This window comes from Danio rerio, chromosome 15 (genome assembly GCF_049306965.1).
Source record: "Danio rerio strain Tuebingen ecotype United States chromosome 15, GRCz12tu, whole genome shotgun sequence".
NCBI lineage: Eukaryota > Metazoa > Chordata > Actinopteri > Cypriniformes > Danionidae > Danio > Danio rerio.
The window spans coordinates 16,067,948-16,090,720 of NC_133190.1; the positions used below are offsets into that span (position 1 = coordinate 16,067,948).

General features: G+C 35.1%; 1 long non-coding RNA gene across 1 annotated transcript; it reads left to right on the plus strand.

Annotated features, from left to right (window-relative positions):
- The first annotated feature begins 50 nt into the window (after positions 1 to 50).
- LOC141377791 (uncharacterized) lies at positions 51 to 20,817 on the plus strand. The gene is made up of 6 exons (XR_012390668.1): positions 51 to 223; positions 905 to 1,019; positions 1,109 to 1,211; positions 6,933 to 7,078; positions 10,995 to 11,082; positions 18,107 to 20,817. It is a non-coding gene; the product is annotated as an uncharacterized lncRNA (long non-coding RNA).
- Positions 20,818 to 22,773: the final 1,956 nt, after the last annotated feature.

Consider the following 22,773-nt stretch of genomic DNA (forward strand, 5'->3'; position numbering starts at 1 on the left):
TGCTGCGGGGCGACCACGCCTACGCGCTCTGTTGACTCCGCCCACTCCGTACTTCACAGTATACAAAGCGCGCGGGGCAGTGTTTTTGTTTGTTTGTGATGTCATTTGCATAACCTTACTTCTTAAATGTTAGATTTACATATTTATCTCATATTAAAACTGTACTTGATGAACATATAGCTACCAATAAGGTGACTTGTTATACGGATAACACCTTATCAAAGTAGGTTGAAATGCTCTGTCTCAACTTAAGAATTGCTTGATATTATGTTATTTTAACTCGAAACTTTATCGTTAATTTCCATTATCTTAACGTATTCACACATATTGTTAACATACAGGTAAACCTAGTGTTGGGACATTGTTGTCAAAATCTCGCCCCTGCAGTTTTATTTGCCACCATTTTAAGCCATGTTGAGGCTAACGTTAGCTATTTATTATGCATATTATTTATGTAACGGTAAATTATAATTCAAAGTACTTGCTTAGGCCAATTATTTTTAAGGCTTTATTTATCGAATAAACATAAAACAATAAGAACGTGAAATTATCTACTTCATACTCATTTTTATTCAGCATAATTGTTCCAGTATTTCTTGAAATCCTTCAAGATGCTAATGTAAAAGTATGTCATATTTCATATCTGTGTATAATGTGTATATTGCTGAGTATATTATAGTTTTCCATAAAACTGCAAACATTCAGTTTATATTCAATTTTAGACAACACATCATCTATAATTTAGCTTCAGAAAATTTAAGAAGTGGATATTTGGTGGATTCAAGATGCTTTTCAATCACAACAAATGAAATCATTCATACGATGTGCTACATACATCATTCACTTTATTTTAACAATCATTGACTCTCACTGAATGCTTATTTTACTATTTATCCCCATTTAGTTTAAGAAAACAATGTTTTAGGCCTGATTGTGAATCGTGTGAATGTGTTAAGACATCTCAAAGTTGGATCACGTCTCTCTGTTGCTGTCAGAACTGGAGCCGACGACCCTCTGAGGTGCTTTGATACAACCTGGCAAAGGTGTTGAAAGTGTCACCTACCGGTGAAGAGGTTGACATTAAAGTATTTTATATCCCTGTTCCCAGTGACAACAGACACTGTGATCAGCTGATCCCACGGTGAGAGGAGACGTATGGGGCTCTGATGCCACATGAAGACCTGTGGGTGCCGGCGTCTCCAACAGCTAAAGTAGATCTTCTACACATTTTGGTTTATTGGCCTTTGAAACCAAAGAGCCACTCTCTTGCAGTGAAAATCTAGCTTCACTCAAATAAACAGATTTTTTGTATTTACTTTAGAAGCAAATGACAGATAACCGCAAAATGATAGTGTGTGGTGTTTTCTGCTAAAAAATAAATCTGCCAAATTACCTCACTTTATGCTTAAAACATTCAAACAAGACAAAATACACCATGTGCACCATGTAGCATTTGTACCATTTTTACAGTATGAATAGGAGACGTTTTTCATCTGCACCCAAAAACCTTTTGGTTTTAAAACCCACGGCTGTCATGTAAACACCTTAATTGCCGCTCAGGATTTGAGCTTGTTAGTGACTGTAATTTTACTCTCTTTCACCCTGTAAAGCCACGCTAATAAGATTTCCTCCTTTGTTAATGAAAAACAGAAAAGCCCCCTCCAAAAGGAAAAAAAACCCTGAAGCTTCCAACAAACCCCAGCACGTCATCATATGAAGGGCTTGTTGAGACACAAGGGCTCTTGTGAACTGGCTGACTTAAGTCTAATTTCTATCCATGCGGCTGTAACTTAACCTCACGACCGAACAAAACAGCTCCCCTGTCTAATACCTATTGTTAAGTTCCAGCTTATAATTAGAAACTTACTTTTACGAAGAGGTCAAGGAACTGGGGACCCCATTAAGGAAAAACAACAACAAGTGGTTTGGACGACGAGTGATGTAATGGTTATGGAGGAATACGTGAATCGAAAAAGTCGAAGTTAAAGTCCTCGCCGCTCATTAGAGACACAAATGATTGAGAAGTAAATACCTGGTGGCCTGGAACACTAAAGCTGTTGTCTTGGGGTCATTAGTGTGTGATAAACAGACATCTGGTCAGTTTGTTTTGGGTGCTCGGGAGAGGCATTAAGGACTTGGATGTTTGATGCAATGATGTTGAGTGAAAGGGGGGCTTTTTTTTCTTTTCGGGTGGGTGGGGGGTGGTGTTTTCCTCCTGCTCCACTGATTGAGCAAAGACTTTACAGCATAATGAGTGAAAAAGTTCTTGGGCCAAAAAGGCCTCCCTTCCCCCAAGCGGGACGGGCGGAGGAGGCTGAAAGGGGTGGAGGTGGGGGCAGGGAGGGCGGATTGTTTAGGGAAAGGGCAGAGAAGGCTGAAGACCCTCTCCAGTCTAATCCTTAATCACAACAGTGTCAGGGGGCAAAAAGGAACATCGCCCGAAAAGACACCCCCCACCTTTTGCTGCGCTCATCCCAGATGACCAGAAAGGACATTATTCAGCATAACCACACAGCCTTGTGCAGGAATGTGTTTGAATAACTAAAGTTCTTTATGCTATAAAAAGTGTTGCATTGATCAAAAGTGAAAGTGTTTATGGGGAGGCACAAGATTTCTGTTTGAAATTACTGCTGGTTTTGATTTGTTCTTCAAATCAAGAGTTCATTTGCTGAAGCAGAAGTTTCAGAAATTGAGAACACTTTTCTGTAAAAAAACATTATTTTTACACACTCTTGTTTTAGTTATTTCCATAAATCATGTTTTTTTTGCAATTGTACTCTTCAATGCACTATATAAAACCATGATTTCAGAAAATGACTACAAATTGAGTAGTAATGAATCAAATAAACTCTTCAAGTGTATTCATGATTGCTTAAAATAATACATTTTTCAAATCCACCATATTAGAATGATTTTTGAAGGATCGTGTGACTGAAGACTGGAATAGCAGTGCCAAAATAGGTTATTAACTAGTTGATATTATTAAAAGCAATAATTTTATTTCAGAATGAATTCATATTGATACATTTTGAGAGTTTAAAGTAAAGAAAAATGTAATGCAGTTGTATTTACTTTAAAATGTTGTATTTGTTTATATGTAAGATTAGTGAGTACCAAAGCCAAACTGGAATTAATCTGACAAAATAACAAGAAAAAATAATATATATTTATGCACCACTGGTCAAATGTTTGGGGTCAGTAGAGTTTTAAAGGTTTTAAAATAAGCTTATCCAAGCTTAAACAAGGCTGCATTTATTTAATCAAAAATAAAGTACAAATTGTAAACTTGTGAAATGTACAATATAACTGTTCAAAAGTAGTTTATCATTTAATTTAATCATTTATTCCTGTAATTTTAAAGATAAATTTTCAGCTTCATTACTTCAGTCTTCAGAGTCGCATGATTCTTCAGAAATCAGTCTAATATTGATTATTATTGTTATCATTATTAATGTTATTTGTTAATAATGGTAATAGTAATAAAGGCAATAATGACTGGACTAATAATTTCATTTGAAAATACATACAATAAGTAAAAAATAAGTATTTAATAAATAAAAATATATATAATAATATATTTTTTTTACATTTAATAAAAATGCCGCCTTGATGAACAGAATAATTTTCTTAAGAAAAAAACGTGAAAAAAAAGATCCTAAACTTTTGACCGGTAGTGTATACATAGAGAGAAGTCATAATACAAAAAAGCACAGTTTGTTATTGTTTGTGGATTGTTTATTAGTGTGTGTACCTTGTATTTAAATCAAATGTCCCAAAAAGAACAAATTTACCAGTACATTTTGACCCTGTGGGGACATTATTATTGACCCCATGTTCAAAAATGATCATAAATAACACATTAAGTATTAAAAAATAAAAAATAAATGCAGATATAGTTTCCTGTATAGGATGTTATTAGGAGTAGGGTGATATACAGAATGGGAAGGCCTCATAAAGATAGCTGTGCATGTGTGTTAGCAATTACCTTTTTATTTTTTTTTGGCAGATTTCATGCAACATGACATTTACATAAACATTTTTTAAAGTTGAATCCAACATCTGAAAACGTTTCTGAAAACGTTAAGAACTAAGAATGTTTTTCATAGCGTAACATTTATTTTTTCTTACTGCAAAAGCATGCACAGCTTCACATTTGAAATAATCTACAATACTCAGAAAGCAAAACACCTAAAAAGGATTTTTCATTTCAAAATCTTTCCAAACAAAATCCCGAAACCCAACAAGCGTGCTTTCATATGACCTTAATCCATTACCGTGCACCACATGCCTTTGCAAATGACCTGTAAACGTCCCAAGAATGATGTCAATCAACTTGTAATGGGCTCTGCAGCTGCGGAGGCCCGACCTTGCAAATGGGAAACCATTACATGACATAAAACCTCAGCTCATGGAGTCCAGCGGTCTCGGAACAAACCAAAGCCACAACAAGATAGCTTTGCCTTGACAGGGATCTCCATCCTTTAGCAGGGCATGAAAAGAATATTTCACACCCGCCTCTCAGGCCTGTTCTCATGCAAATGTGCTCGAAACGCATGGGAAACGCACACAGGCGTCAGTGACAAAAGAGCGTTCAATACTCTCCTACACTCCGATCTGGATAAAATGAACTTATGATTCATGTGTTTTATGACTCTTAATGAATTGCATTGTCCCATTCTTAAATGTTTAATCTCAAAACAGCTACAGTTTGATCACTACTGCAATTTAATTTATTGCTCAAATATAGTTCAAACTACATGTTTATTACTAAGAAAAAACATCAAAAATATCATATTTCAAACAAAATTAAGGTTACTTACACAAAGGTTCAGTTTGAGATCAAACTTTTTTGACACAGATATAACTTTATAGTTCATTTTGACACATATATTGTTATAACATTGCCTAAACATGAAATGTGTATTTAGATTTGAATGGATGAATCACTTAAAAATAATTGTTAAAAATGTATAAAATTAAATAAAATTCGATTGAATTATTTGTATTTAGAGGGTCCTAAAGTATTTGCCATGTGTATTTTTCGGTCAAACTTTACAATAAGGTTTCATTAATTAATGTACTTACTAACATGAACTAATTATGAACAGTACCTGTACAGCATTTATTAATCATAGTCAGAACCAGCTGAAGTGCTGTGTGAGTCCACAGAAAATTTCCCCTTGAGGGACAATAAAGTATACAAACAAACAAACATATTTCAACATTTATTAATGCATTATTAACACCCAAATTCATGATTGTCAACATCAGTTAATGCACCATGAGATAACAAACTAACAATGAACTGCATTTTCACCAACTAACATGAACAAATACTGTAATAAATATATTGTTCATTGTTTCTTCATGTTAGTTAATGCATTAACTTATGTTAAATAATGCAACCTTTTGTGAACTCTTCCTGACAACAGGACAAAATCTTTTTCTAATTAATGATTAGCAAACCTCATAAAGATTATCATTCATATTTTTAGTTAAAGTTAAACTCTAACCACTTCAATATCAAACTTATGTGTATTTTGGGGATCCTAAAAAATGATTTGTCGTGTATTCTTCCGATCACACTTTACAATAAGGTTAATTAATTATTGTATTTACTAACATTAACTAATTATGAACAGTACTTGCACGTCATTTATTAATTATAATTCAACATTTATTAATGCATTAAAACTCAAATTCATGCTTGTTAACATTAGTTAATGCACCATGAGTTAACATGAACTAACAATGAACATTTGTATTTTATTAACTAACGTTAATTAACATGGACAAATACTGTAATAAATGTATTGTTCGTTGTTTGTTTATGTTAGTTAATGCATTAAATAACGTTAACTAATACAACCTTATTGCAAAGTGTTACATCAATCTTTTCATTAATGATTACCAAACCTCATAATGATTATCAGTCATATTTTTAGTTAAACTTAAACTCTATCGACTTAAACATTAACAATTGTTTAATAATATAATAGCATTAAAACAAATTATAATTAAACGTTAAAAACGTTTTTTTAAAACAGCAAATCTAGATGCCCCGACATTGCATTGCCTTACATTAATGTCAGGTTTAAGATGAAAACGTTATAGTTAATTTTTGCACATATATTGTTATAAAATTACCCAAACATGAAATGTGTATTTAGATTTGGATGGATGTATCGATTTAAAAAATAATTGTTAAAAATATATACAAAATTAATCAATATTCTATTGAATTATGTGTATTTTGAGGGTTCTAAAGTATTTGCCATGTGTGTTTTCTGGTCACATTTTACAATAAAGTTCATTAATTAATGTATTTAACATGAACTAATTATGGACAATACTTGTACAGCATTTATTAATCATAATTCAACATTTACTGATGCATTATTAACATCCAAATTCATGCTTGTTAACATCAGTTAATGCACCATGAGTTAAACTACCAATGAACATTTGTATTTTTATTAACTTAGGTTAATCAACATGACCAAATACTGTAATAAATGTAGTGCTTATTGTTTGTTCATGTTAGTTCATGCCTTAAACTGTTACATCAAGACAAAATCTTTTTTAAAATGATTACCAAACCTCATAATGATTATCAGTCACATTTTTCGTTAAAGTTAAAGTCTATCCACTTCAACACCAAACTTTAGTTTAATAATATAATAGCAGGAAAAACAAGAGTTCATTTATTAACATCAAATACATTTTTTAAATTTAAAATCCAGATGCCCCGACATCGCATTCCCATACAAAATAATTGTTTTAATTTCAAGGCCTGTGCATTAGCATGACATTAACCGATCTGTCATTTGAGTCTAAAATGCCTCATTATCCTCCACATTAGCATGTTTCCTGCGGAGGGCTGGAGTTTGTTTGTCCTGCGCACTATTAATCTGTTTTAATTTCATTTGCAGGTGCTGAAGCACACAGGCCTCTGCATTGGCCCTCAGTGTGAGCTCACAGCAGGACTTTTGGACTGAAAGCAGAAAGACGACCATCTGAGATGTTCCTGTCTCTTCAAAACGTCAGAAGATGAAACGACACTCTCCAGAACACTTACGTAAGCAAAGCACACTAAATTGTTCTTAAAATGTGTGCAGTACTTTAAGGATAACTTTGAATACACCACTCAAATTTTAATAGTAGTAACTTAAAGTTCAAAATATAGGATTTTTAAATGATGCAAATGTAGTCGTTAACATATGCGCATACTGTACGGTCATTCATTTTTAAAACACATATACTGTGTACTTGCAACTCACACTAAGAATTTGAATAGATTTTAGCATTACCTATCCATTCATTCATTTATTCATTTTCCTTCAGCTTAATCCCTTATCTAAGAGGGGTCGCCACGGTGGAATGAGCCGCCAACTATTCCGACATATGTAAATGCAGCAGATACCCTTCCAGCTGCAACCTAGTACTGAGAAACACCCATATACTCTCATATTCACACACAAACTCATACAATACTTTGGACTGTGGAGAAACCAGAGCACCCGGAGGAAACCTACGCCAACACTACTTATTTTATTGTGTTTGTATACTGAGGGGTATACAAAGAGTAAAAAGAGTTTTTAAAAAGAGTGGTCAGTGGTTGACAGTGACAATGGTCAATGGAAAGTTTCACATTTTTATTAGTAAATAAAACAAATAAATATAAGTTCTATCTTTTATTATCTACTATTCAATAACGTCTCCGCAGTTTTTGTCATAATACTGATTCATCTGGTAATAAAATTAGTTTCGTCATAATTTTAGTACTATAACAAAACTACACTAAGGTGTTAAAGCAAAAAAGGAATAAAGTTTCTGTCACATTAGCTGGGTTTCCATCACTCTGTGTTAAATAATGCACATTTTGAAGAACTGAATGAGAATCAAGTGATGGGAATGGGAATTTGAATAAAATCCCTTAATTTGCAAATTAGTTTTTACTCTAGCTCGAGGTGGTTTTGAAAAAGAGTTCATGCGAATAATGGAGATGGAAACACATTTGCAGAATAAACTCTGCCATCATTAAAATTACACCAGTTATTCTTGCCTTGTTTACTGTTGGTTAGGTTGTCAATACTAGAGTCAGCCAATCTAGCACTTTCCACTTGATGGAAATACACCTAATTCACATTTGGAGCATTTTTCTGTTTTTGAGAACACACTGGGCCCTATCATACACCCGGCACAATAAGGGGCAAAACGTGTATGGCATGATTTGTTGCAATTTTCAGACCAGCGCAACCATAATTTTCACGTTTTGCACTACGTTTTTTTAATAACAAATCAATTTGCACCACTTTGTGTGCCAGTCTAAGGGCGTACTCACACTATGTACAGTTGCCTCGAACTGGGCCAAAGCACGCTTGTCCCCCCTCCCGTCTCCCCCGACGGCCCACACTCACATTACAGTTGGGCCTGGGCACGCTTACGTCATTGATGATGCGCTGGTCAGAAGCGCTCTCGCACAGCACAGTTCTTCTTTCTTCAGTTATATCGCTTTAGTCGTTTGGGATGCGGTGACACACAGTCAAACATTTTGCTAAACAGATAAGCCACTTTTGACGCTCATAAACAATCATAAAGTCCTCGTGCTGCGAGAATTAGGAGGTTTGCTGAAGGTGCGCAGCTGTCGTGCAGTGAGGGGTTTAAGTCTTTAATAAACTACGGCAGTTTGCGTTCACTAAACAGTAAGAATAATTAACAAATTCATATGAAGCAGTCCCTTAAAAGTCAAGTCTCGCTTTCAGTTTCGGGCTTTGGAGCATTTTGCACTCACACACAAGCGTACCGCACAAAAAACACAAGTGAACCGCACTCAAGTACACCTCTTCCAACCGGGCCAGGACCGGCCAAGTGAAACGGGCCTGGGCACAATACGGTTACCATAGTGTGAGTAGGCCCAAAAAAGGCGCATTGTTGGCGCATTGCTATTTTGAGGAACTGATATAGACAGTGCCATTTACCAACTTAGCTGGTAAATGGCTGGTCTAAGCTGGTCTAAAGTCGCAGAGCGCATTTGCACTTATTGCAGATCTAAACACTTATACATTGCTTCATACACACAAGATGTACAGCAATACACAAATATCTTTACACGTGAAAAAAAAGTAAATGTTACAAAATTATTATTTTTTACTTAAGTAATAAAACTACTTCCTCCATGCCTACAAATAAATATGTAGGCTAACGAATGTCATCAGTGCAGTGCGTACAACATCATTTCCTTATCCACGAAAGTAAAGGAGTAAAGTAAAGAGTAAAAGTGAAGTAAAAAGAAAGTAAAGAGGCTGAATAGAGGAGGCTCATTCTTTATCCTCGTGATGCAGATGTTTTGTTTAACTGTTTTTTCACTAGCGAAGTATTCAGTTTTTCCACTTACAGAGTCCACTTTGTAAATAGCAATGTGCCATGGTGCGACGCAACTGACTCTTAAAGGGAATGGGAGATGAGACTCTTATTGTTTTAATGCACATTATGCTCAAAGCTGTACCTTGTACCTTAAAGGCGCTGATAAATAAAGATTAACTCAAATGAAGTTTGATTATGCAATCTGTGGGTTTATTATTGGCCCTGCCTTTTTTATGTGTAATTTAAAGACACGGAATGGGGGTCACATACTGGGCAAGAAGTGGTGCATCACACTTTGTTTTTAAAAATTCAAGACATGGTTTTCTATGAGTGTGTGCACACTGATGGCACCATTTGGTGTCTGTCTACAGGGAATAGAAAACAATGTGAAGAAGTTGAGCAATGTAGCACTGCTTTTCTCGTCTGGTTTGCAACAACCTGGAAAAAGCTGTTTGCTAGATGTTTACAAAGCTACACTGCAGTGTGGTGCTGTCTGAATGTTTGAAACCATTACATTGTCGCTCAGCCATTTCAAACATATTTTTGCCCTAAAACAAAGAATAAAAAGAAGTATTTCAGGGCCTTGAAAGTACACTGTATTCAAATATTTTGTAACAATAAACATGACGACTTATGTTTCAAGGAATGGAGGTCTTTGTTGAAAAAGACTTTCTTTGTCTTTCTTTGTTGAAAAAGACTCAAAACTGCTTTTGAATTTAATAATTTGTTTACACGTGGTTTTCCTCATGTGTGGCAATGGTGGATAAAAGTGGACAAGCTCAAAACATTGTAGACCACATTTACACCTGTATTTAATGTTGCATCTTGCATCTTGTCACCAGGTGTTAGTTGGACCCCATTTACTTTATGTGGGGTTAGCTAATGTGTACCATGTTTTGTGTTATGATGCTTTCGTCTGTCCTAGATTAAAGTTGAAATCTCTTTTATATATATATATATATATATATATATATATATATATATATATATATATATATATATATATATATATATATATATATATGAGTGCTTGTTATACACGATTGTGTATCCATTTACATCATTATTTTGTAAAAATGAATTTGCCCTCAGAATCTTTAATCAAATTTTCTAACTTCTAAATGACTTTTCTTCATTTTTTGGTCACATGTAATGTCTTTTGGGAGGGGCTATAAGTGTCTGTCTTCATCCATTTGTCAATCTTCCTCCATTTTATAAGCAACACCCATCTTCCAACAGTCCAATTGGTTCACAAAGAGCAAAATTATGCACCACCCTACATTTAAAAAAAAATTCCGGACCATTTCAAGTGGATGTACATCCAGAAAAAAGGGAAAATCTTAACATTCACATATACCGACTTTCATATGGTAATGATTATTTGCCCCGAAAGTATACATTTTAAAATGTAACCTGTATGATCCAGACATAGTAACAATCAGTCAACCAAAAAAATGATTTAACAACCAACAATCTGTTTTCACAACAAATAAAATATGTATGATGTATGATACTTCAAGATGTTCAGAAACCATAAATACATTTGCTGTTCTGTTTGCTGCCACTTGAGGTACAAAGCGACACACTCCAGCTTTAAGTTTTATATGTGTGTGTGTTTATCCTTTTAGCGTGGAACCAATCAATCATCCTGACTCTAAACCAGCAACAGGTGATGAAGACAAGCCAAAACAATCTGCACTTAAGACAATCCATGAGGTAAACTATCCACACTTCACTCTGCCCTGTTCATGTGCACGTATCGATAAAGCTCTTTAATAAAAAGGTTAAATTTACTTTATCTGAAATCTTACAAGCATAAAATAAGAAGAGACAACTTATATATTTCTCTTAATTTCTCTGGATTACTGGATTTATTTAACTACAATGTTTTTATTTGTTTAATTTTATAAAGTCCATGCAGTCTTTAAATATTGTAGATATTTGGAGAATTCTCAGTTCCTCAGGTTCATTACTTCAGATCCATACTCCCGCATCAATTTTTTTTTCTTGCTAGACTGAATACTACTGCTGAATGCATGTAAATCACAATATAATAATAAGTACAATAATATAATAATAAGTTGAATTCAAATCTTAGGATGGAAACAAAATGTAGCAATTTAATGACGTTTATTTTGCATAAAAAATGGCCTCTTACTTGTTTCTATAGTTGTATTTCTAAGCATCGTGTGTCTTCATTTTCTCTGTATGTTAAAAAAGTGAACAGAGTAGATGTGGGTTTACGTAAAAGAGTGTGATAATCACAGTGAGAGCATCTGTGGAGCAGATATAAGGGCTAGTTTACTGAAAAACAGTCCTGGAGGGAAAAGTGTCCAGTTACGCTAAAGAAAACAAGTGAACCTTAGAGAAAGGCAAACCTTCAGCAAACATACACATGCAGTCACAGGCATATTGTTCAGTAATAGCAGACACTCTTCACTGTCAGAGCTTTATGGATGAGTTGCAGCATTTAACTGTGTTTGTCTGTTCAGAGTTGCACAATACTGCCACTGAATTATCAATGATTGTCAAAGCAAAACTGATGCTATGGAATAGAACGTGCAGTGTTTATTGAAGGATTGACGATTTATATTCGGAATGCCGAGTAAATGTTTTAAATATTATGGTAAATCTTTATATTTTTACACGTTTATTCATTTGAAATCATCATTTAAAATAGTTTTTTAGCTACCTCAATTGACATCCACTAAGACGTCATTCATTAAAGCCACTATTCTAAAGATGTTTTTAATAATTTAAAACAGAATTCAGTGTTGTATGGTCACTTTTTTTGTAAGAATATCTATGTTTATAGTTTTTGTCACACAGAATGTCAAGCACATTTTGATAATGTTAGATTTTTCAGAAAAAAAAGATATATTGGTCACTTTATGTGGATATCATTTCTTAATTTTTATGTATAAAACCATAGACGATATGGACGTAGTATCCATGACGTCACCCATAGGTTTCTGAAGAACGCAAAAGAAGCTACAAGTAGGTGTGGCCAACCATCGCCATTTTGTTCTTGCGTCATCGCACTGACCGGGGGACACCAAACACAGGCAAAGAGGCGGAGCTGAGCTACAGACGCCTGCTAGCATTTTGCTTAGACGGGCTTTTCTTTAAGAGAAACACTTAATACTTCATTACCTGCGATTTGTGTTCTGACCACATGTGCTTGGTTGTAAGCTATGTCAGTAGAGTGTTTAGACTTTTAAAAACACTGTTGTAATACATTGAGCCACTAACGCCTCATTTACACAAGGCGTCAGCATCAACGCTTCCTATTCACTTTGAATGGGTGACATCAGGTGTTGCCGAACTGCATTGTGGTTCCATCTGTGCTGCTTCAGTGGCGTTGCTTGCTGCAGAAGTTGGAAACTTCTCAACTTTTCAAAGGGCAATGGACACATCAGCCAATCAGATTGCTTTATGCAAATACACCAGCTCAGACAGTAGCCAATTGAAGACAAATGGCTGCTGCTATGACGATCGCGTGTGAATCGGGCATAAGCATTCTTTGTATCTTTTCTACAAGAGGAAAACACAAATAAGTTTCAAACACTTAAAATATAGTCTGTGTTAGTAAATGCAAGGCTATTGATGAAATCCAGGCACAACACTGAATGACAATGTTTCAGATGACTGTTCTAGAGCCTAAAGCTAATAAATTTGTCAGATTCTGGAGCTCATTCGAATTCTAAAAAAATGCATAAATGATAAATTATCTTAAATTACATTTATAGAGATGGTATAAGTACATAATTTCACTCAACTGGGAAATGGAGGTCACTTGAATAGTTTATGAGCTATTAAGAGCACACAACATGCCATATCATGTGATAATTGTAACAAATAAATCCAAAAAGCAACTCACTGTGTAAAGGCACATAAAACAGAACAAAAATATGATGTTTATGTTCACTGAGGTGACGAGACAGCGAGCAGCGAGACCTAGCTGTCACTCAAGTGGCCATGTCCTTAATCATGCAGACTTAATATAACTTAATATAAAGGAAACAGATGAGTTATAAAAAAATATCCCCCTTACAGTTGTCATGAAGGGTAATATTAACTATATGAATCAAAATCGTTCTTTGTGCAAGGCTGTAATCACCTTTTTTCTGCTGCAAAGTTGGCCATTTTATTAGTGGGCTCAATAGAAATCTGCTCTAGTATGGAGCCAGAACTAGCAGAAATTCGATGAATTGCAGTTTCAGTTACTTCTGTATTTGCTTCATGAGGGAGAGCAGGAGGTTGTTGCTTGATAAAAACACATAGAATGTAGACACCAAAATGAAATGTATGTAATTTCAATATATTTGCATTAATTAAATTTATTTTAACGTCATTGCACTAAAACACTTTCAAACTTTCAAATCTGCATGAACCGGAACTTGCTAAGACTTTTATTTCAGTGTGCTGATGTACCACGAACTGAAACAGAATATTGAGTAGGGGGCGGGGTTTTCTTTTTGCACATCATTCCCTCATAGCAAACTAACGATAAAAGGGGTCTAAAGAATTACATTGTGCAAATTTAGATTTTGCACTTCAATTTTGAATACAGTTTAAAAATACAAGAATATAGACTTTTTTACTTTATAACTAGCTAAAGACTTTACTTAAATATACATAAAGTAAAATATGTATTAAAAATATTGATAAATTATGTTCTATAACACCAAAATATCAAATAGGCTTCGACATGATGTCATTTCCATTGGTCATATAAAAATACAGGTCACACTTAACAATAAGGTTCATTAGTTAATGTTTATTAATGCATTTACTAACATGAACAAACGATGAACAATACATTTACTACTGTATTTGTTAATGTTAGTTAATGTTAGTTCATGAAAATACAGTAGTTTATTGTTAGTTCATGTTAACTTATGGTTATAACTAATGTTAACAAGCATGGACTTGGATGTTAATAATGCATTAGTAAATGTTCAATTATGATTAATAAATGCTTTACAAGTGTTGCTCATAATTAGTTAATGTTAGTAAATGCATTAACTAATAAACCTTATTGTAAAGTGTTATCAAAATAGATGCTTCCCATATGGCTCAACTTACCCCACAAACTCTTTATACTAAAATTGCCTTAAATTAAACCAAATATGTCATTCACTCTCAGACCCTCAAGCATCTGTGATGTTAAAACCCATGATCTAGAAGCCACATGGGACAGTGCGACTCAGCAGAGAACCAGCTTCTCCAACACAATCCCGCTTTTCATCTTTATTTCTCAAACCGGCTTCTTATTTTTCATCCCCATCCTTTCAGGAAGTCTCTTCAGGCTGTGTATTGTGTCTCGCTCCCTGCCGAGGGCCCAATCTCGCTATGCAATGAGCAGATTTGTTTTCAAAGCCTCCCCCTGCTGGTCGCCTCTTTAAAGCCACTCAAAAGCACGGAAAAGTGCACTTATATGAATTTATTCGGGAAACGGGAAAGAAAAACTAGATGCAGAATCTCATTTACGGCACATCGAGTTAATGAAGACTTACAACATTTAAGACGCGTCTCGGTGGATTTCCCAGAGTTACTTTGCCACAGCAAAACATCTGCTTCCTGTATGGGAATGGGACTAATTCTGTCCTCACACACACACATACACACACACACACACACACACACACATACACACACACAAACCCTCAGGCTTACCCTGCACTCTTAGGGCTCTTGCTTTCTTTTCACAAGGCCGTCCAATCATAATAAACTTTGGAAAGTTCTCTAATGAGATTCGGGGCAGCCCTGGAGATCTGCCTCCCAGTGCATGCCTGAGCACCTACATTGTGTTTTTCCACACAGCGAACAAAGAGAACACTGCACTCTTCCAGAAGAGAGATCTCTCTTTCAGAAAGGACAGGCTCTAACTACTGAACACCCCACAGGTCAGGCCTCCAGAGAGCCAGAGACACTGTTGTGTGTGCATTAATCAATACAACTCAACAAAAAAAGGAGTGAATTTGTTCAGTACTCTGTGGATTAATAATGTGTTTCCCATTGAATGGGGTTTGGGTCTTTAGACTTGGTTTGGATTCAGAATTGGCATTAGATGTCGATATAATGTATAAAGTTAATATTAGTATTACTTTATCTGACAGTTAAGACTTTTATTTGCAGAATGGCAAGATATAAACTGTGAGAAATTATTCAGAACTGTGAGAAATTAGGACATTTGAGACCAAAGCAAGAAATAAAAAATAAAAATAGTAGACAATGCAAAATATAAAGTAGTCAACATTTGAAATAGTTTAAAACTTTTCATCAAAATTGTCTTAAAACTGTTGAACAACACCCATTATTGTCTTAGGACAAGCTTGAAAATCTTTTGCGATCCACTTTAATCCACTACCGCATAATCAAAATTAAAAGAAATCAGAATTGCAAGAATTGTTATACCAAACAGAAATAATACAAAATAAAGTCGAAATTTTAAAATATGTATTCAAAATAAAAAAAGAGTCTGAATTGCAAGAAGTTAACATTTGTTAGAGCCCAATTGAGAAATCAAATTAATAAATAAAGGTGAAATTGCAAAATTTAGTATATTATAATCTAATATACTGTTATAGTGTGATATAGCAATTTAATATATTATAGTCAATGCAGTAGTCAGAATTTCAATTTTGAGAAATAGTCAGACTAGATTGAGACATTAGAAAAATAAACCCAAATGTTTGAGAAATTAAACCAGAAGACAAACTCAGAATTCTCAGTTGTAAGATATGAATTGAGAATACCGAAATTTATATATAAAACATTAATATAAGAAACATCCTACCAGAAATGTACACTTCACTTATAAAAAAAAATGTGACAGGGCCTGACCTTTAAGCTTGTCATCCTCAAAAAAAATCATACAAAAACAAGCATAAAAATCATACAATTTAATGGCAGAACCCATCCTTGATCACTGTCAACTTCTCCTCCATCAAATGATGTGACTTCCAAGTTGTAGCCTTAAAGATGTATTGCACTCAAGTTATGTTAAATTTCATGCAAATGTGAAAGGACTGACAGAAACATGGGGACAATTGTAAATTTATTTGTTTATATATTAATTTAATTATTTAACAGGGAATGTCCCATTGAGATACAATATCCCTTCTACCAGGGAGTGCTGGTTAAGACAGGCAGCATAGGACAAAGTTACAAAAATAAAAAATAAAAATACTTGTCACGACACATAGACAAACACAAAAATAGTATTAACCATAATCAATTGTTAAAACAAGTGCACTCTTCTAAATGTAGTCTTTAAAATATTTGTAAACATAGCGATAGTACAGATTTCAAATGTAGTATATATTGAAGCTCAATCCATACATTTGGAGCATAATTAAGTAAAAGTAAATCTGCTGATCTGGTATTGTAAGTATTTGAACAGTACTCCAACAAATTAGGTATATGCTGTGGTAATTTACCAACTTAAGCTTTAAAAATGAAAAGTAAAATATGTTGTTTTCTCCTTAACTGTAATGAGGTCCATTCTGTCATTTTATATAAATTAAAGTGATGTGTGAGCACACCCGAACTAGTGACAAATCTTAAGGCACTATGAAAAATAATATCCACTTTTTTAAAACATTCAGAGGTGCGTGCATATAAAGTATATCACCATAATCCAATACTGATAGAAATGTACTCTCAACTAAATGTTTTCGAGGTGCGAAGGGAAAACATTTTTTAAAAGAAAAATATAGAATTTCATGTATTTAATCAATTGATGTGAGTGATAACAACTTAAACATGCTGTTTCTGAAAGGTTTTGTTTTTTTCTAAGTAACAGTTTTTAGCATTACAAAACTATTAAAGCTGAATGTTCAATTGGGCTGAGGACATGGATAATGACAGCGTTTGTACATTTGTAAATTGATTTTAATAAAATAAAATAAAAGTTAAGAACCTAATGAATGACATATTCCCTTACAGAACAACTCACAGAAATCAACCATTTTAGACATTTTATGGGATGAAATACTTTTTATTTACTGTATTTATGTTTTTATTTCAGGGACAGATAATGTATGCTTCTGGTAGAATGTCCCATAATACACATCCCTGCACAGAATAGCAAGATAGCAAAACATTATTATTATTTGTGTGTGTGTGTGTGTGTGTGTGTGTGTGTGTGTGTGTGTGTGTGTGTTTATTCCATAAATAAAGTAAGAATTACAAAAACAGTTGTGAGAAACAGACAGAATTCCAAATCAGAATTGTGAGATGAACATATTAAGAATGAAAACGATATAATATGTTTTGGTGAATTTATGGCTTGCAACTTCATTTGTACAATAGGTTGAACTTTTAGAACACTGCTTTAATGTTTATCTCCAACCCCATCGCTAAATAAAATAGTGAGATATCAACTCTAGAGTATAATTGAAGTGCTATTTTTGAATCGAATAACAAAGTTTTTAACAATCTTAAGCTTTAAAGGAGAAAAAAAGCAAACAAAATCCCAGCCCTGTAGAGTGTCACACTGTGATCTTTGCCATTGTCCACTCTGTTATTTCTCTAAAGGCATTTCTGCAACATTAAATTGCTCTGGAGCAACATAAAGGCTGAGGCGTGCCCCACCCCCAGCCCTCCTGCCCCCCGCTGCATGACCCCTGAATCCAAAGCAGGCCTACATTATCCAGGCCCGTCCTCCAGGCCTGCTGTTTATTCCTTCTTGAAGGCTCTTGACAAATAATCACGATATCTGTGTGATTTGCAGCTCCTGAGGGGCGGCTGGGGGTCGACGTCAACACTCTGGACCAAAGGCTGGCAATCTTTCGCCCCTCCCAGAGAAACAGGACATACGAGCTGCAGGCCTGATGTTTGTTGAGATAATACAGCTCAATTCCCACAGGCAGATCTCTAACCACATCCTCAAGTTTACTATTATTGTTCGCAAATGGCATTACTAAATGAAGTGCACAATAGGTGGCATTTATTTCCCCTTATGAGTCAAATTTGAACTGATTCACAAATATACAGCTTGGTTAATGTAGGCATGATGATGTCTAAATGAATTGCTGTCGTGAGTTAGTTCTGATTCCCAAACAAATGACTCTTAAGAGTGTGTTCTGATTCCCCAAAAATATTTCTTGAGTCATTTATATTTGACTCTTTTGTGTTTGTTCTTTTTAGTGAATCAGTAGTTTACAACAGTACGTAGTCTAGTTCATGATCAATAATCTTTACTAAATCAAAGTGTACAGTGTAATCAATGTAGACTGATTCTTAAAGGAATTAATGTAATGAGTCATATCTGATTTGCAAACAAATGACTCTTATGAATTGATTAAAAAAACTACCCCCAAAAAATTACTCACATGACTGTTTTATATTTGACTCTTTTAAGTTTGTTATTTTTAATGAATCAGAAATTTAGAGTGTGTATGATTCAAGATCAATTTGAGTTGTCTTTACCAAATTTTACAGTGTAACCAATGTAGACTGATTCTGGAAAAAAAATCAATGTAATGAGTCAGTTCTGATTCCCAAACAAATGACTCTTATGAGTTGTTTTCTTTTTAGTGAATCAAAAATACACACTAGTACCAATGTAGGCTGATTCCTGAATGAACGACTCTGAAGGATGTTGTCTGTACCAAATCAAAATAAGTAGTTTAACTAATGTGGTTCTGATTCTGAAATGTAATGAGTCAGTTCTCATTCCTAAACAAATGACTTTTATGAGTCTGTTCTGACCACCCTCCAGTGGAATTACTCTTAGTAATTTCTGATTCCCAAACAAATGATTCTTTTGAGTGTTTTTTATTTATTTATATTTTTTGGTAAATCAAAAATACACACCAGTACCAATGTAGTCAGATTTCTGAACAAACAACTCTCAAGAATGTTGTCTTTTCCAAATGAAAATATGCAGTTTAACTTGTATATGCTGGCTCTGATTCTGAAATATATTGAGTCTGTTCTAATTCCCAAAGAAATGACTCTTATGAGTCTGTTCTGATTTTCAGACTGCCAAAATCTCTTATGGGCCATTTATTTGTCACTCTTATGAGTCGGTTCTTTTCTTCTTCGAAGTTGGTTCTAATTCTTGAACCAATGAATCACTTGTGATTTCAAATAGAATTACTATTATGAGATGGTTCTTGGCTGGCACGGTGGATCAGTGGTTAGTACTGTCAGCTCACATCAAGAAAGTTACTTATTCCAGTAGCATTTCCAGTGAAGTTTGCATGTTCTTCCCATGTTTGTGTGGGTTTCTTCTGGGTGCTCCGGTTAACCCGCAAAGTCCAAAGACATGCGCTGTAGGATAATTGGATAAACTAAATTGCCTGTAGTGTGTGTGTTTGAATGTGAGAGTGTATTGGTGTTTCCCAGTATTGGTGTTTCCCCAGTATTGGGTTGCGGACAGAAGGGCATCCACTGCGTAAAACATATGCTGAAATAGGGGTCTAAGGGCGTACTCTCACTATGTACAGTTGCCTTGAACCGGGCCAAAGCACGCTTTTCCCACCCCTCCTGTCTCCCCCAATGGCCCGCACTCACATTACATTCGGGCCTGGGCACGCTTACGTCATCGATGATGCGCTGGTCAGAAGCGCAGCTTGCTCAGCACAGTGGAGATTTCTTCAGTTATATCGTTTAAGTCATTTGATATGCGGTGACACGCAGTCCAGCATTTCGCCGAACAGATCAGCCACTTTTGACGCTCATAAACAATCATAAAGTTCTCGTGCTGCAGGTATTAGGAGGTTTGCTGAAGGTGCGGAGCTTTCGTGCAGTGAGGGGTTTGCGTCTTCAATAATCTAAGACAGTTTGCATTCATTGTTTTCAGTTTGCTTTCAGTTTTGGGCTTTGGTGCGTTTTGCACTCACACACAAGCGTACCACGCCAAAGCCCAAGTGAACCGCGCTCAGGCACACCACTGTTCGGATAGCATACTGTAGTGTGAGTAGCCTTTAAGTAGGTCTTAATAGGAAATAAGGGTCTAAGCCGAAGGAAAATGAATGAATGAGAGGGTTCTGTTGTTACTGACAGGTTAAGATACACACCATCCAGTAGTTAGTTATATATGTTTAAACAAATGATCAATAAATTAAATAATATTGTTGTCTAATAGATCTTCATCAAAATCAACTAACTAAATCAACATGATAACCTATGATTTGACCCGCCATCCCATCTGAGAGGACAGTAAAAAGGAAGGGAAGAGTTGGGGAATGTCTTTTAATACAGATTGTCATTTCTAATTTCACGTAATCTTTTGTTTGTTTGTTTGTTTGTTTGTATGTTTTATTGTTGAGCTTAAAAAAGCAAGCTTGAATTAAATGTTTTAATTAAATGCTGTGAATAAATCAGATGTATTTAAATGTTCATTGTGTTATAAATGGAACTGTTTTTTATTTTCATTGTAACAAGTTAATTATAAAAGTCTAATATGGCTAAAGTAAAGAATAAAAATTTGGAAATTACCCATGGCAACTTTGTAATACAGTTTGATATATTTACCTTCGGCCCACAGCCCTCAGGTATTTTTGGCCCTTCGTAGAAAAAAGTTTGGGCACCCCTCATCAAAATAGACTGAAAGTCATTTCAAAGTCTACATAAACACACATTTTCTGAAAAAAAAATCTTTAATTAAATGTATTTAATTAAACAATTGTTGCATTTTGAATGTTTTTGAGACATCAATTATTTAAAAGGTTTAATGGACTGATAAAGAAACTTTGCTGAATAAAGTTAACCTCTGTTAGAGCTTCAGCATACTTGTACTTGCAAAAAGCAAGCAAATATTAAAGTGCAGACAGAAATCTCTCCTCTAAAGAGTCTCCGGCTGTATTTTGCGTGTTTCCTCTAAAAGCTGCAATCAGAAGACTCCTCCAGCTGGGACTCATTACAAACACACTGTTAATTCATCCCAGTGGCCGGGGTTTTACACTAGTTGGCCGTGCCCAGCAGGTACTGCGCTGGGATCAGAGGTCCTGACCTGTCCTTTGGCCTCCAGGAGACCCTCTTGCCTCCACACTCTTTCTAACAGCCGTCCTGTTGATTCAATTAGAAGCAGAGGAACGCAGTGAGACCCCGCACAAAAGGGCCAGCGATGTGTCCAGCGCTCATGGAAGAGGCAAAAGGAGCGTCTCGGACCGTCCATCACTGCACAAATGCACAAATGCCCCATCACCATGGAGAAGCCAAATGGGATGGACAAAGGGGACATTCTTTTATTTGGGTCTTCAGGAGATCCCTATTGGAGGCTTTGGTGACATTGGGTGAATCAGCTGAGTGACTGGCAATGGAGGGATTAGCACTGACACAGCATTTCATTAGATAGAACTCTGAAGGAGAAGCAAGAGTAGCTAGCTTTGCTTTAGGGGGCATTTACATGACAACGTTTTTAGCCTAAAAAAGGGAAACTTTTTATAGGTATTGGCTGTTCAATTACACGGCAAGGTTGTTTTGGAGACTGAAAACGCTTACATTTGAAAGCAGGTTTCAAAGTGGAAGTTTCTGGAAATGCAGCTGTTGTGGTGTTCGAGTAAACACTGAAATGTGAGAGTAGATTATGAGTGGTGAGTATAGAATAAAGGCAAGAGCAAGCAAACATACCAACCTAATCTCATGAGGACGCATAATTATTTAACATTTTGTCAGTTTAGTTGCTATAATTTGTACAAATTCATACAAGATCAGTCGAATGGAATTTTACACATTTTAAAAGGAGGCATGACACCAAACCCCACCCCACACCCAAACGGCATTGGGTGATGAGTATACCCACACGGAATCTGTGCGTGCAGAATTACGCAGATTTTTAGCCCATCATTGATTCTGTTTATTTACTTGTGTAAACGTGTGTACATTTATATTCAATTTTTAAATTAATTTCAGTATAATTGTTGACTGATATTAAAATGTCCATTTGATTCATTCACAATATACAGAGTGGGCCATTTATATGGATACACCTTAATAAAATGGGAAAGGTTGGTGATATTAACGTCCTGTTTGTGGCACATTAGTATATGTAAGGGGGCAAACTTTTCAAGATGGGTGGTGACCGTGGTGGCCTTTTTAAAGTCGGCCTTCTTGGATCCAAGTTTTGTTTTTTCATTTTATATATATATCTAATTACGATATTCCCAAAATCATTCCCCATAAATCCACAGATTTTTAACAAAATTCTCTGCAGAAATAGCAAAAAATGTCCACAGATTCTGTTTGGCCCTAGTGATGAGCTAATCATACTAAACACTACAAATCATATCATACAAAATCATACAAATTAGCTAAAAAATACATAAGAAAAATTATACGACTTAGCCAGATAAGTTACGAATTGTCGTGAGACAGAACGTAGGGTTGTGGCTCACAATTTATAGCAAATTGTGCATTTACTTTAAAGTGGATACACATCTTATAACACAT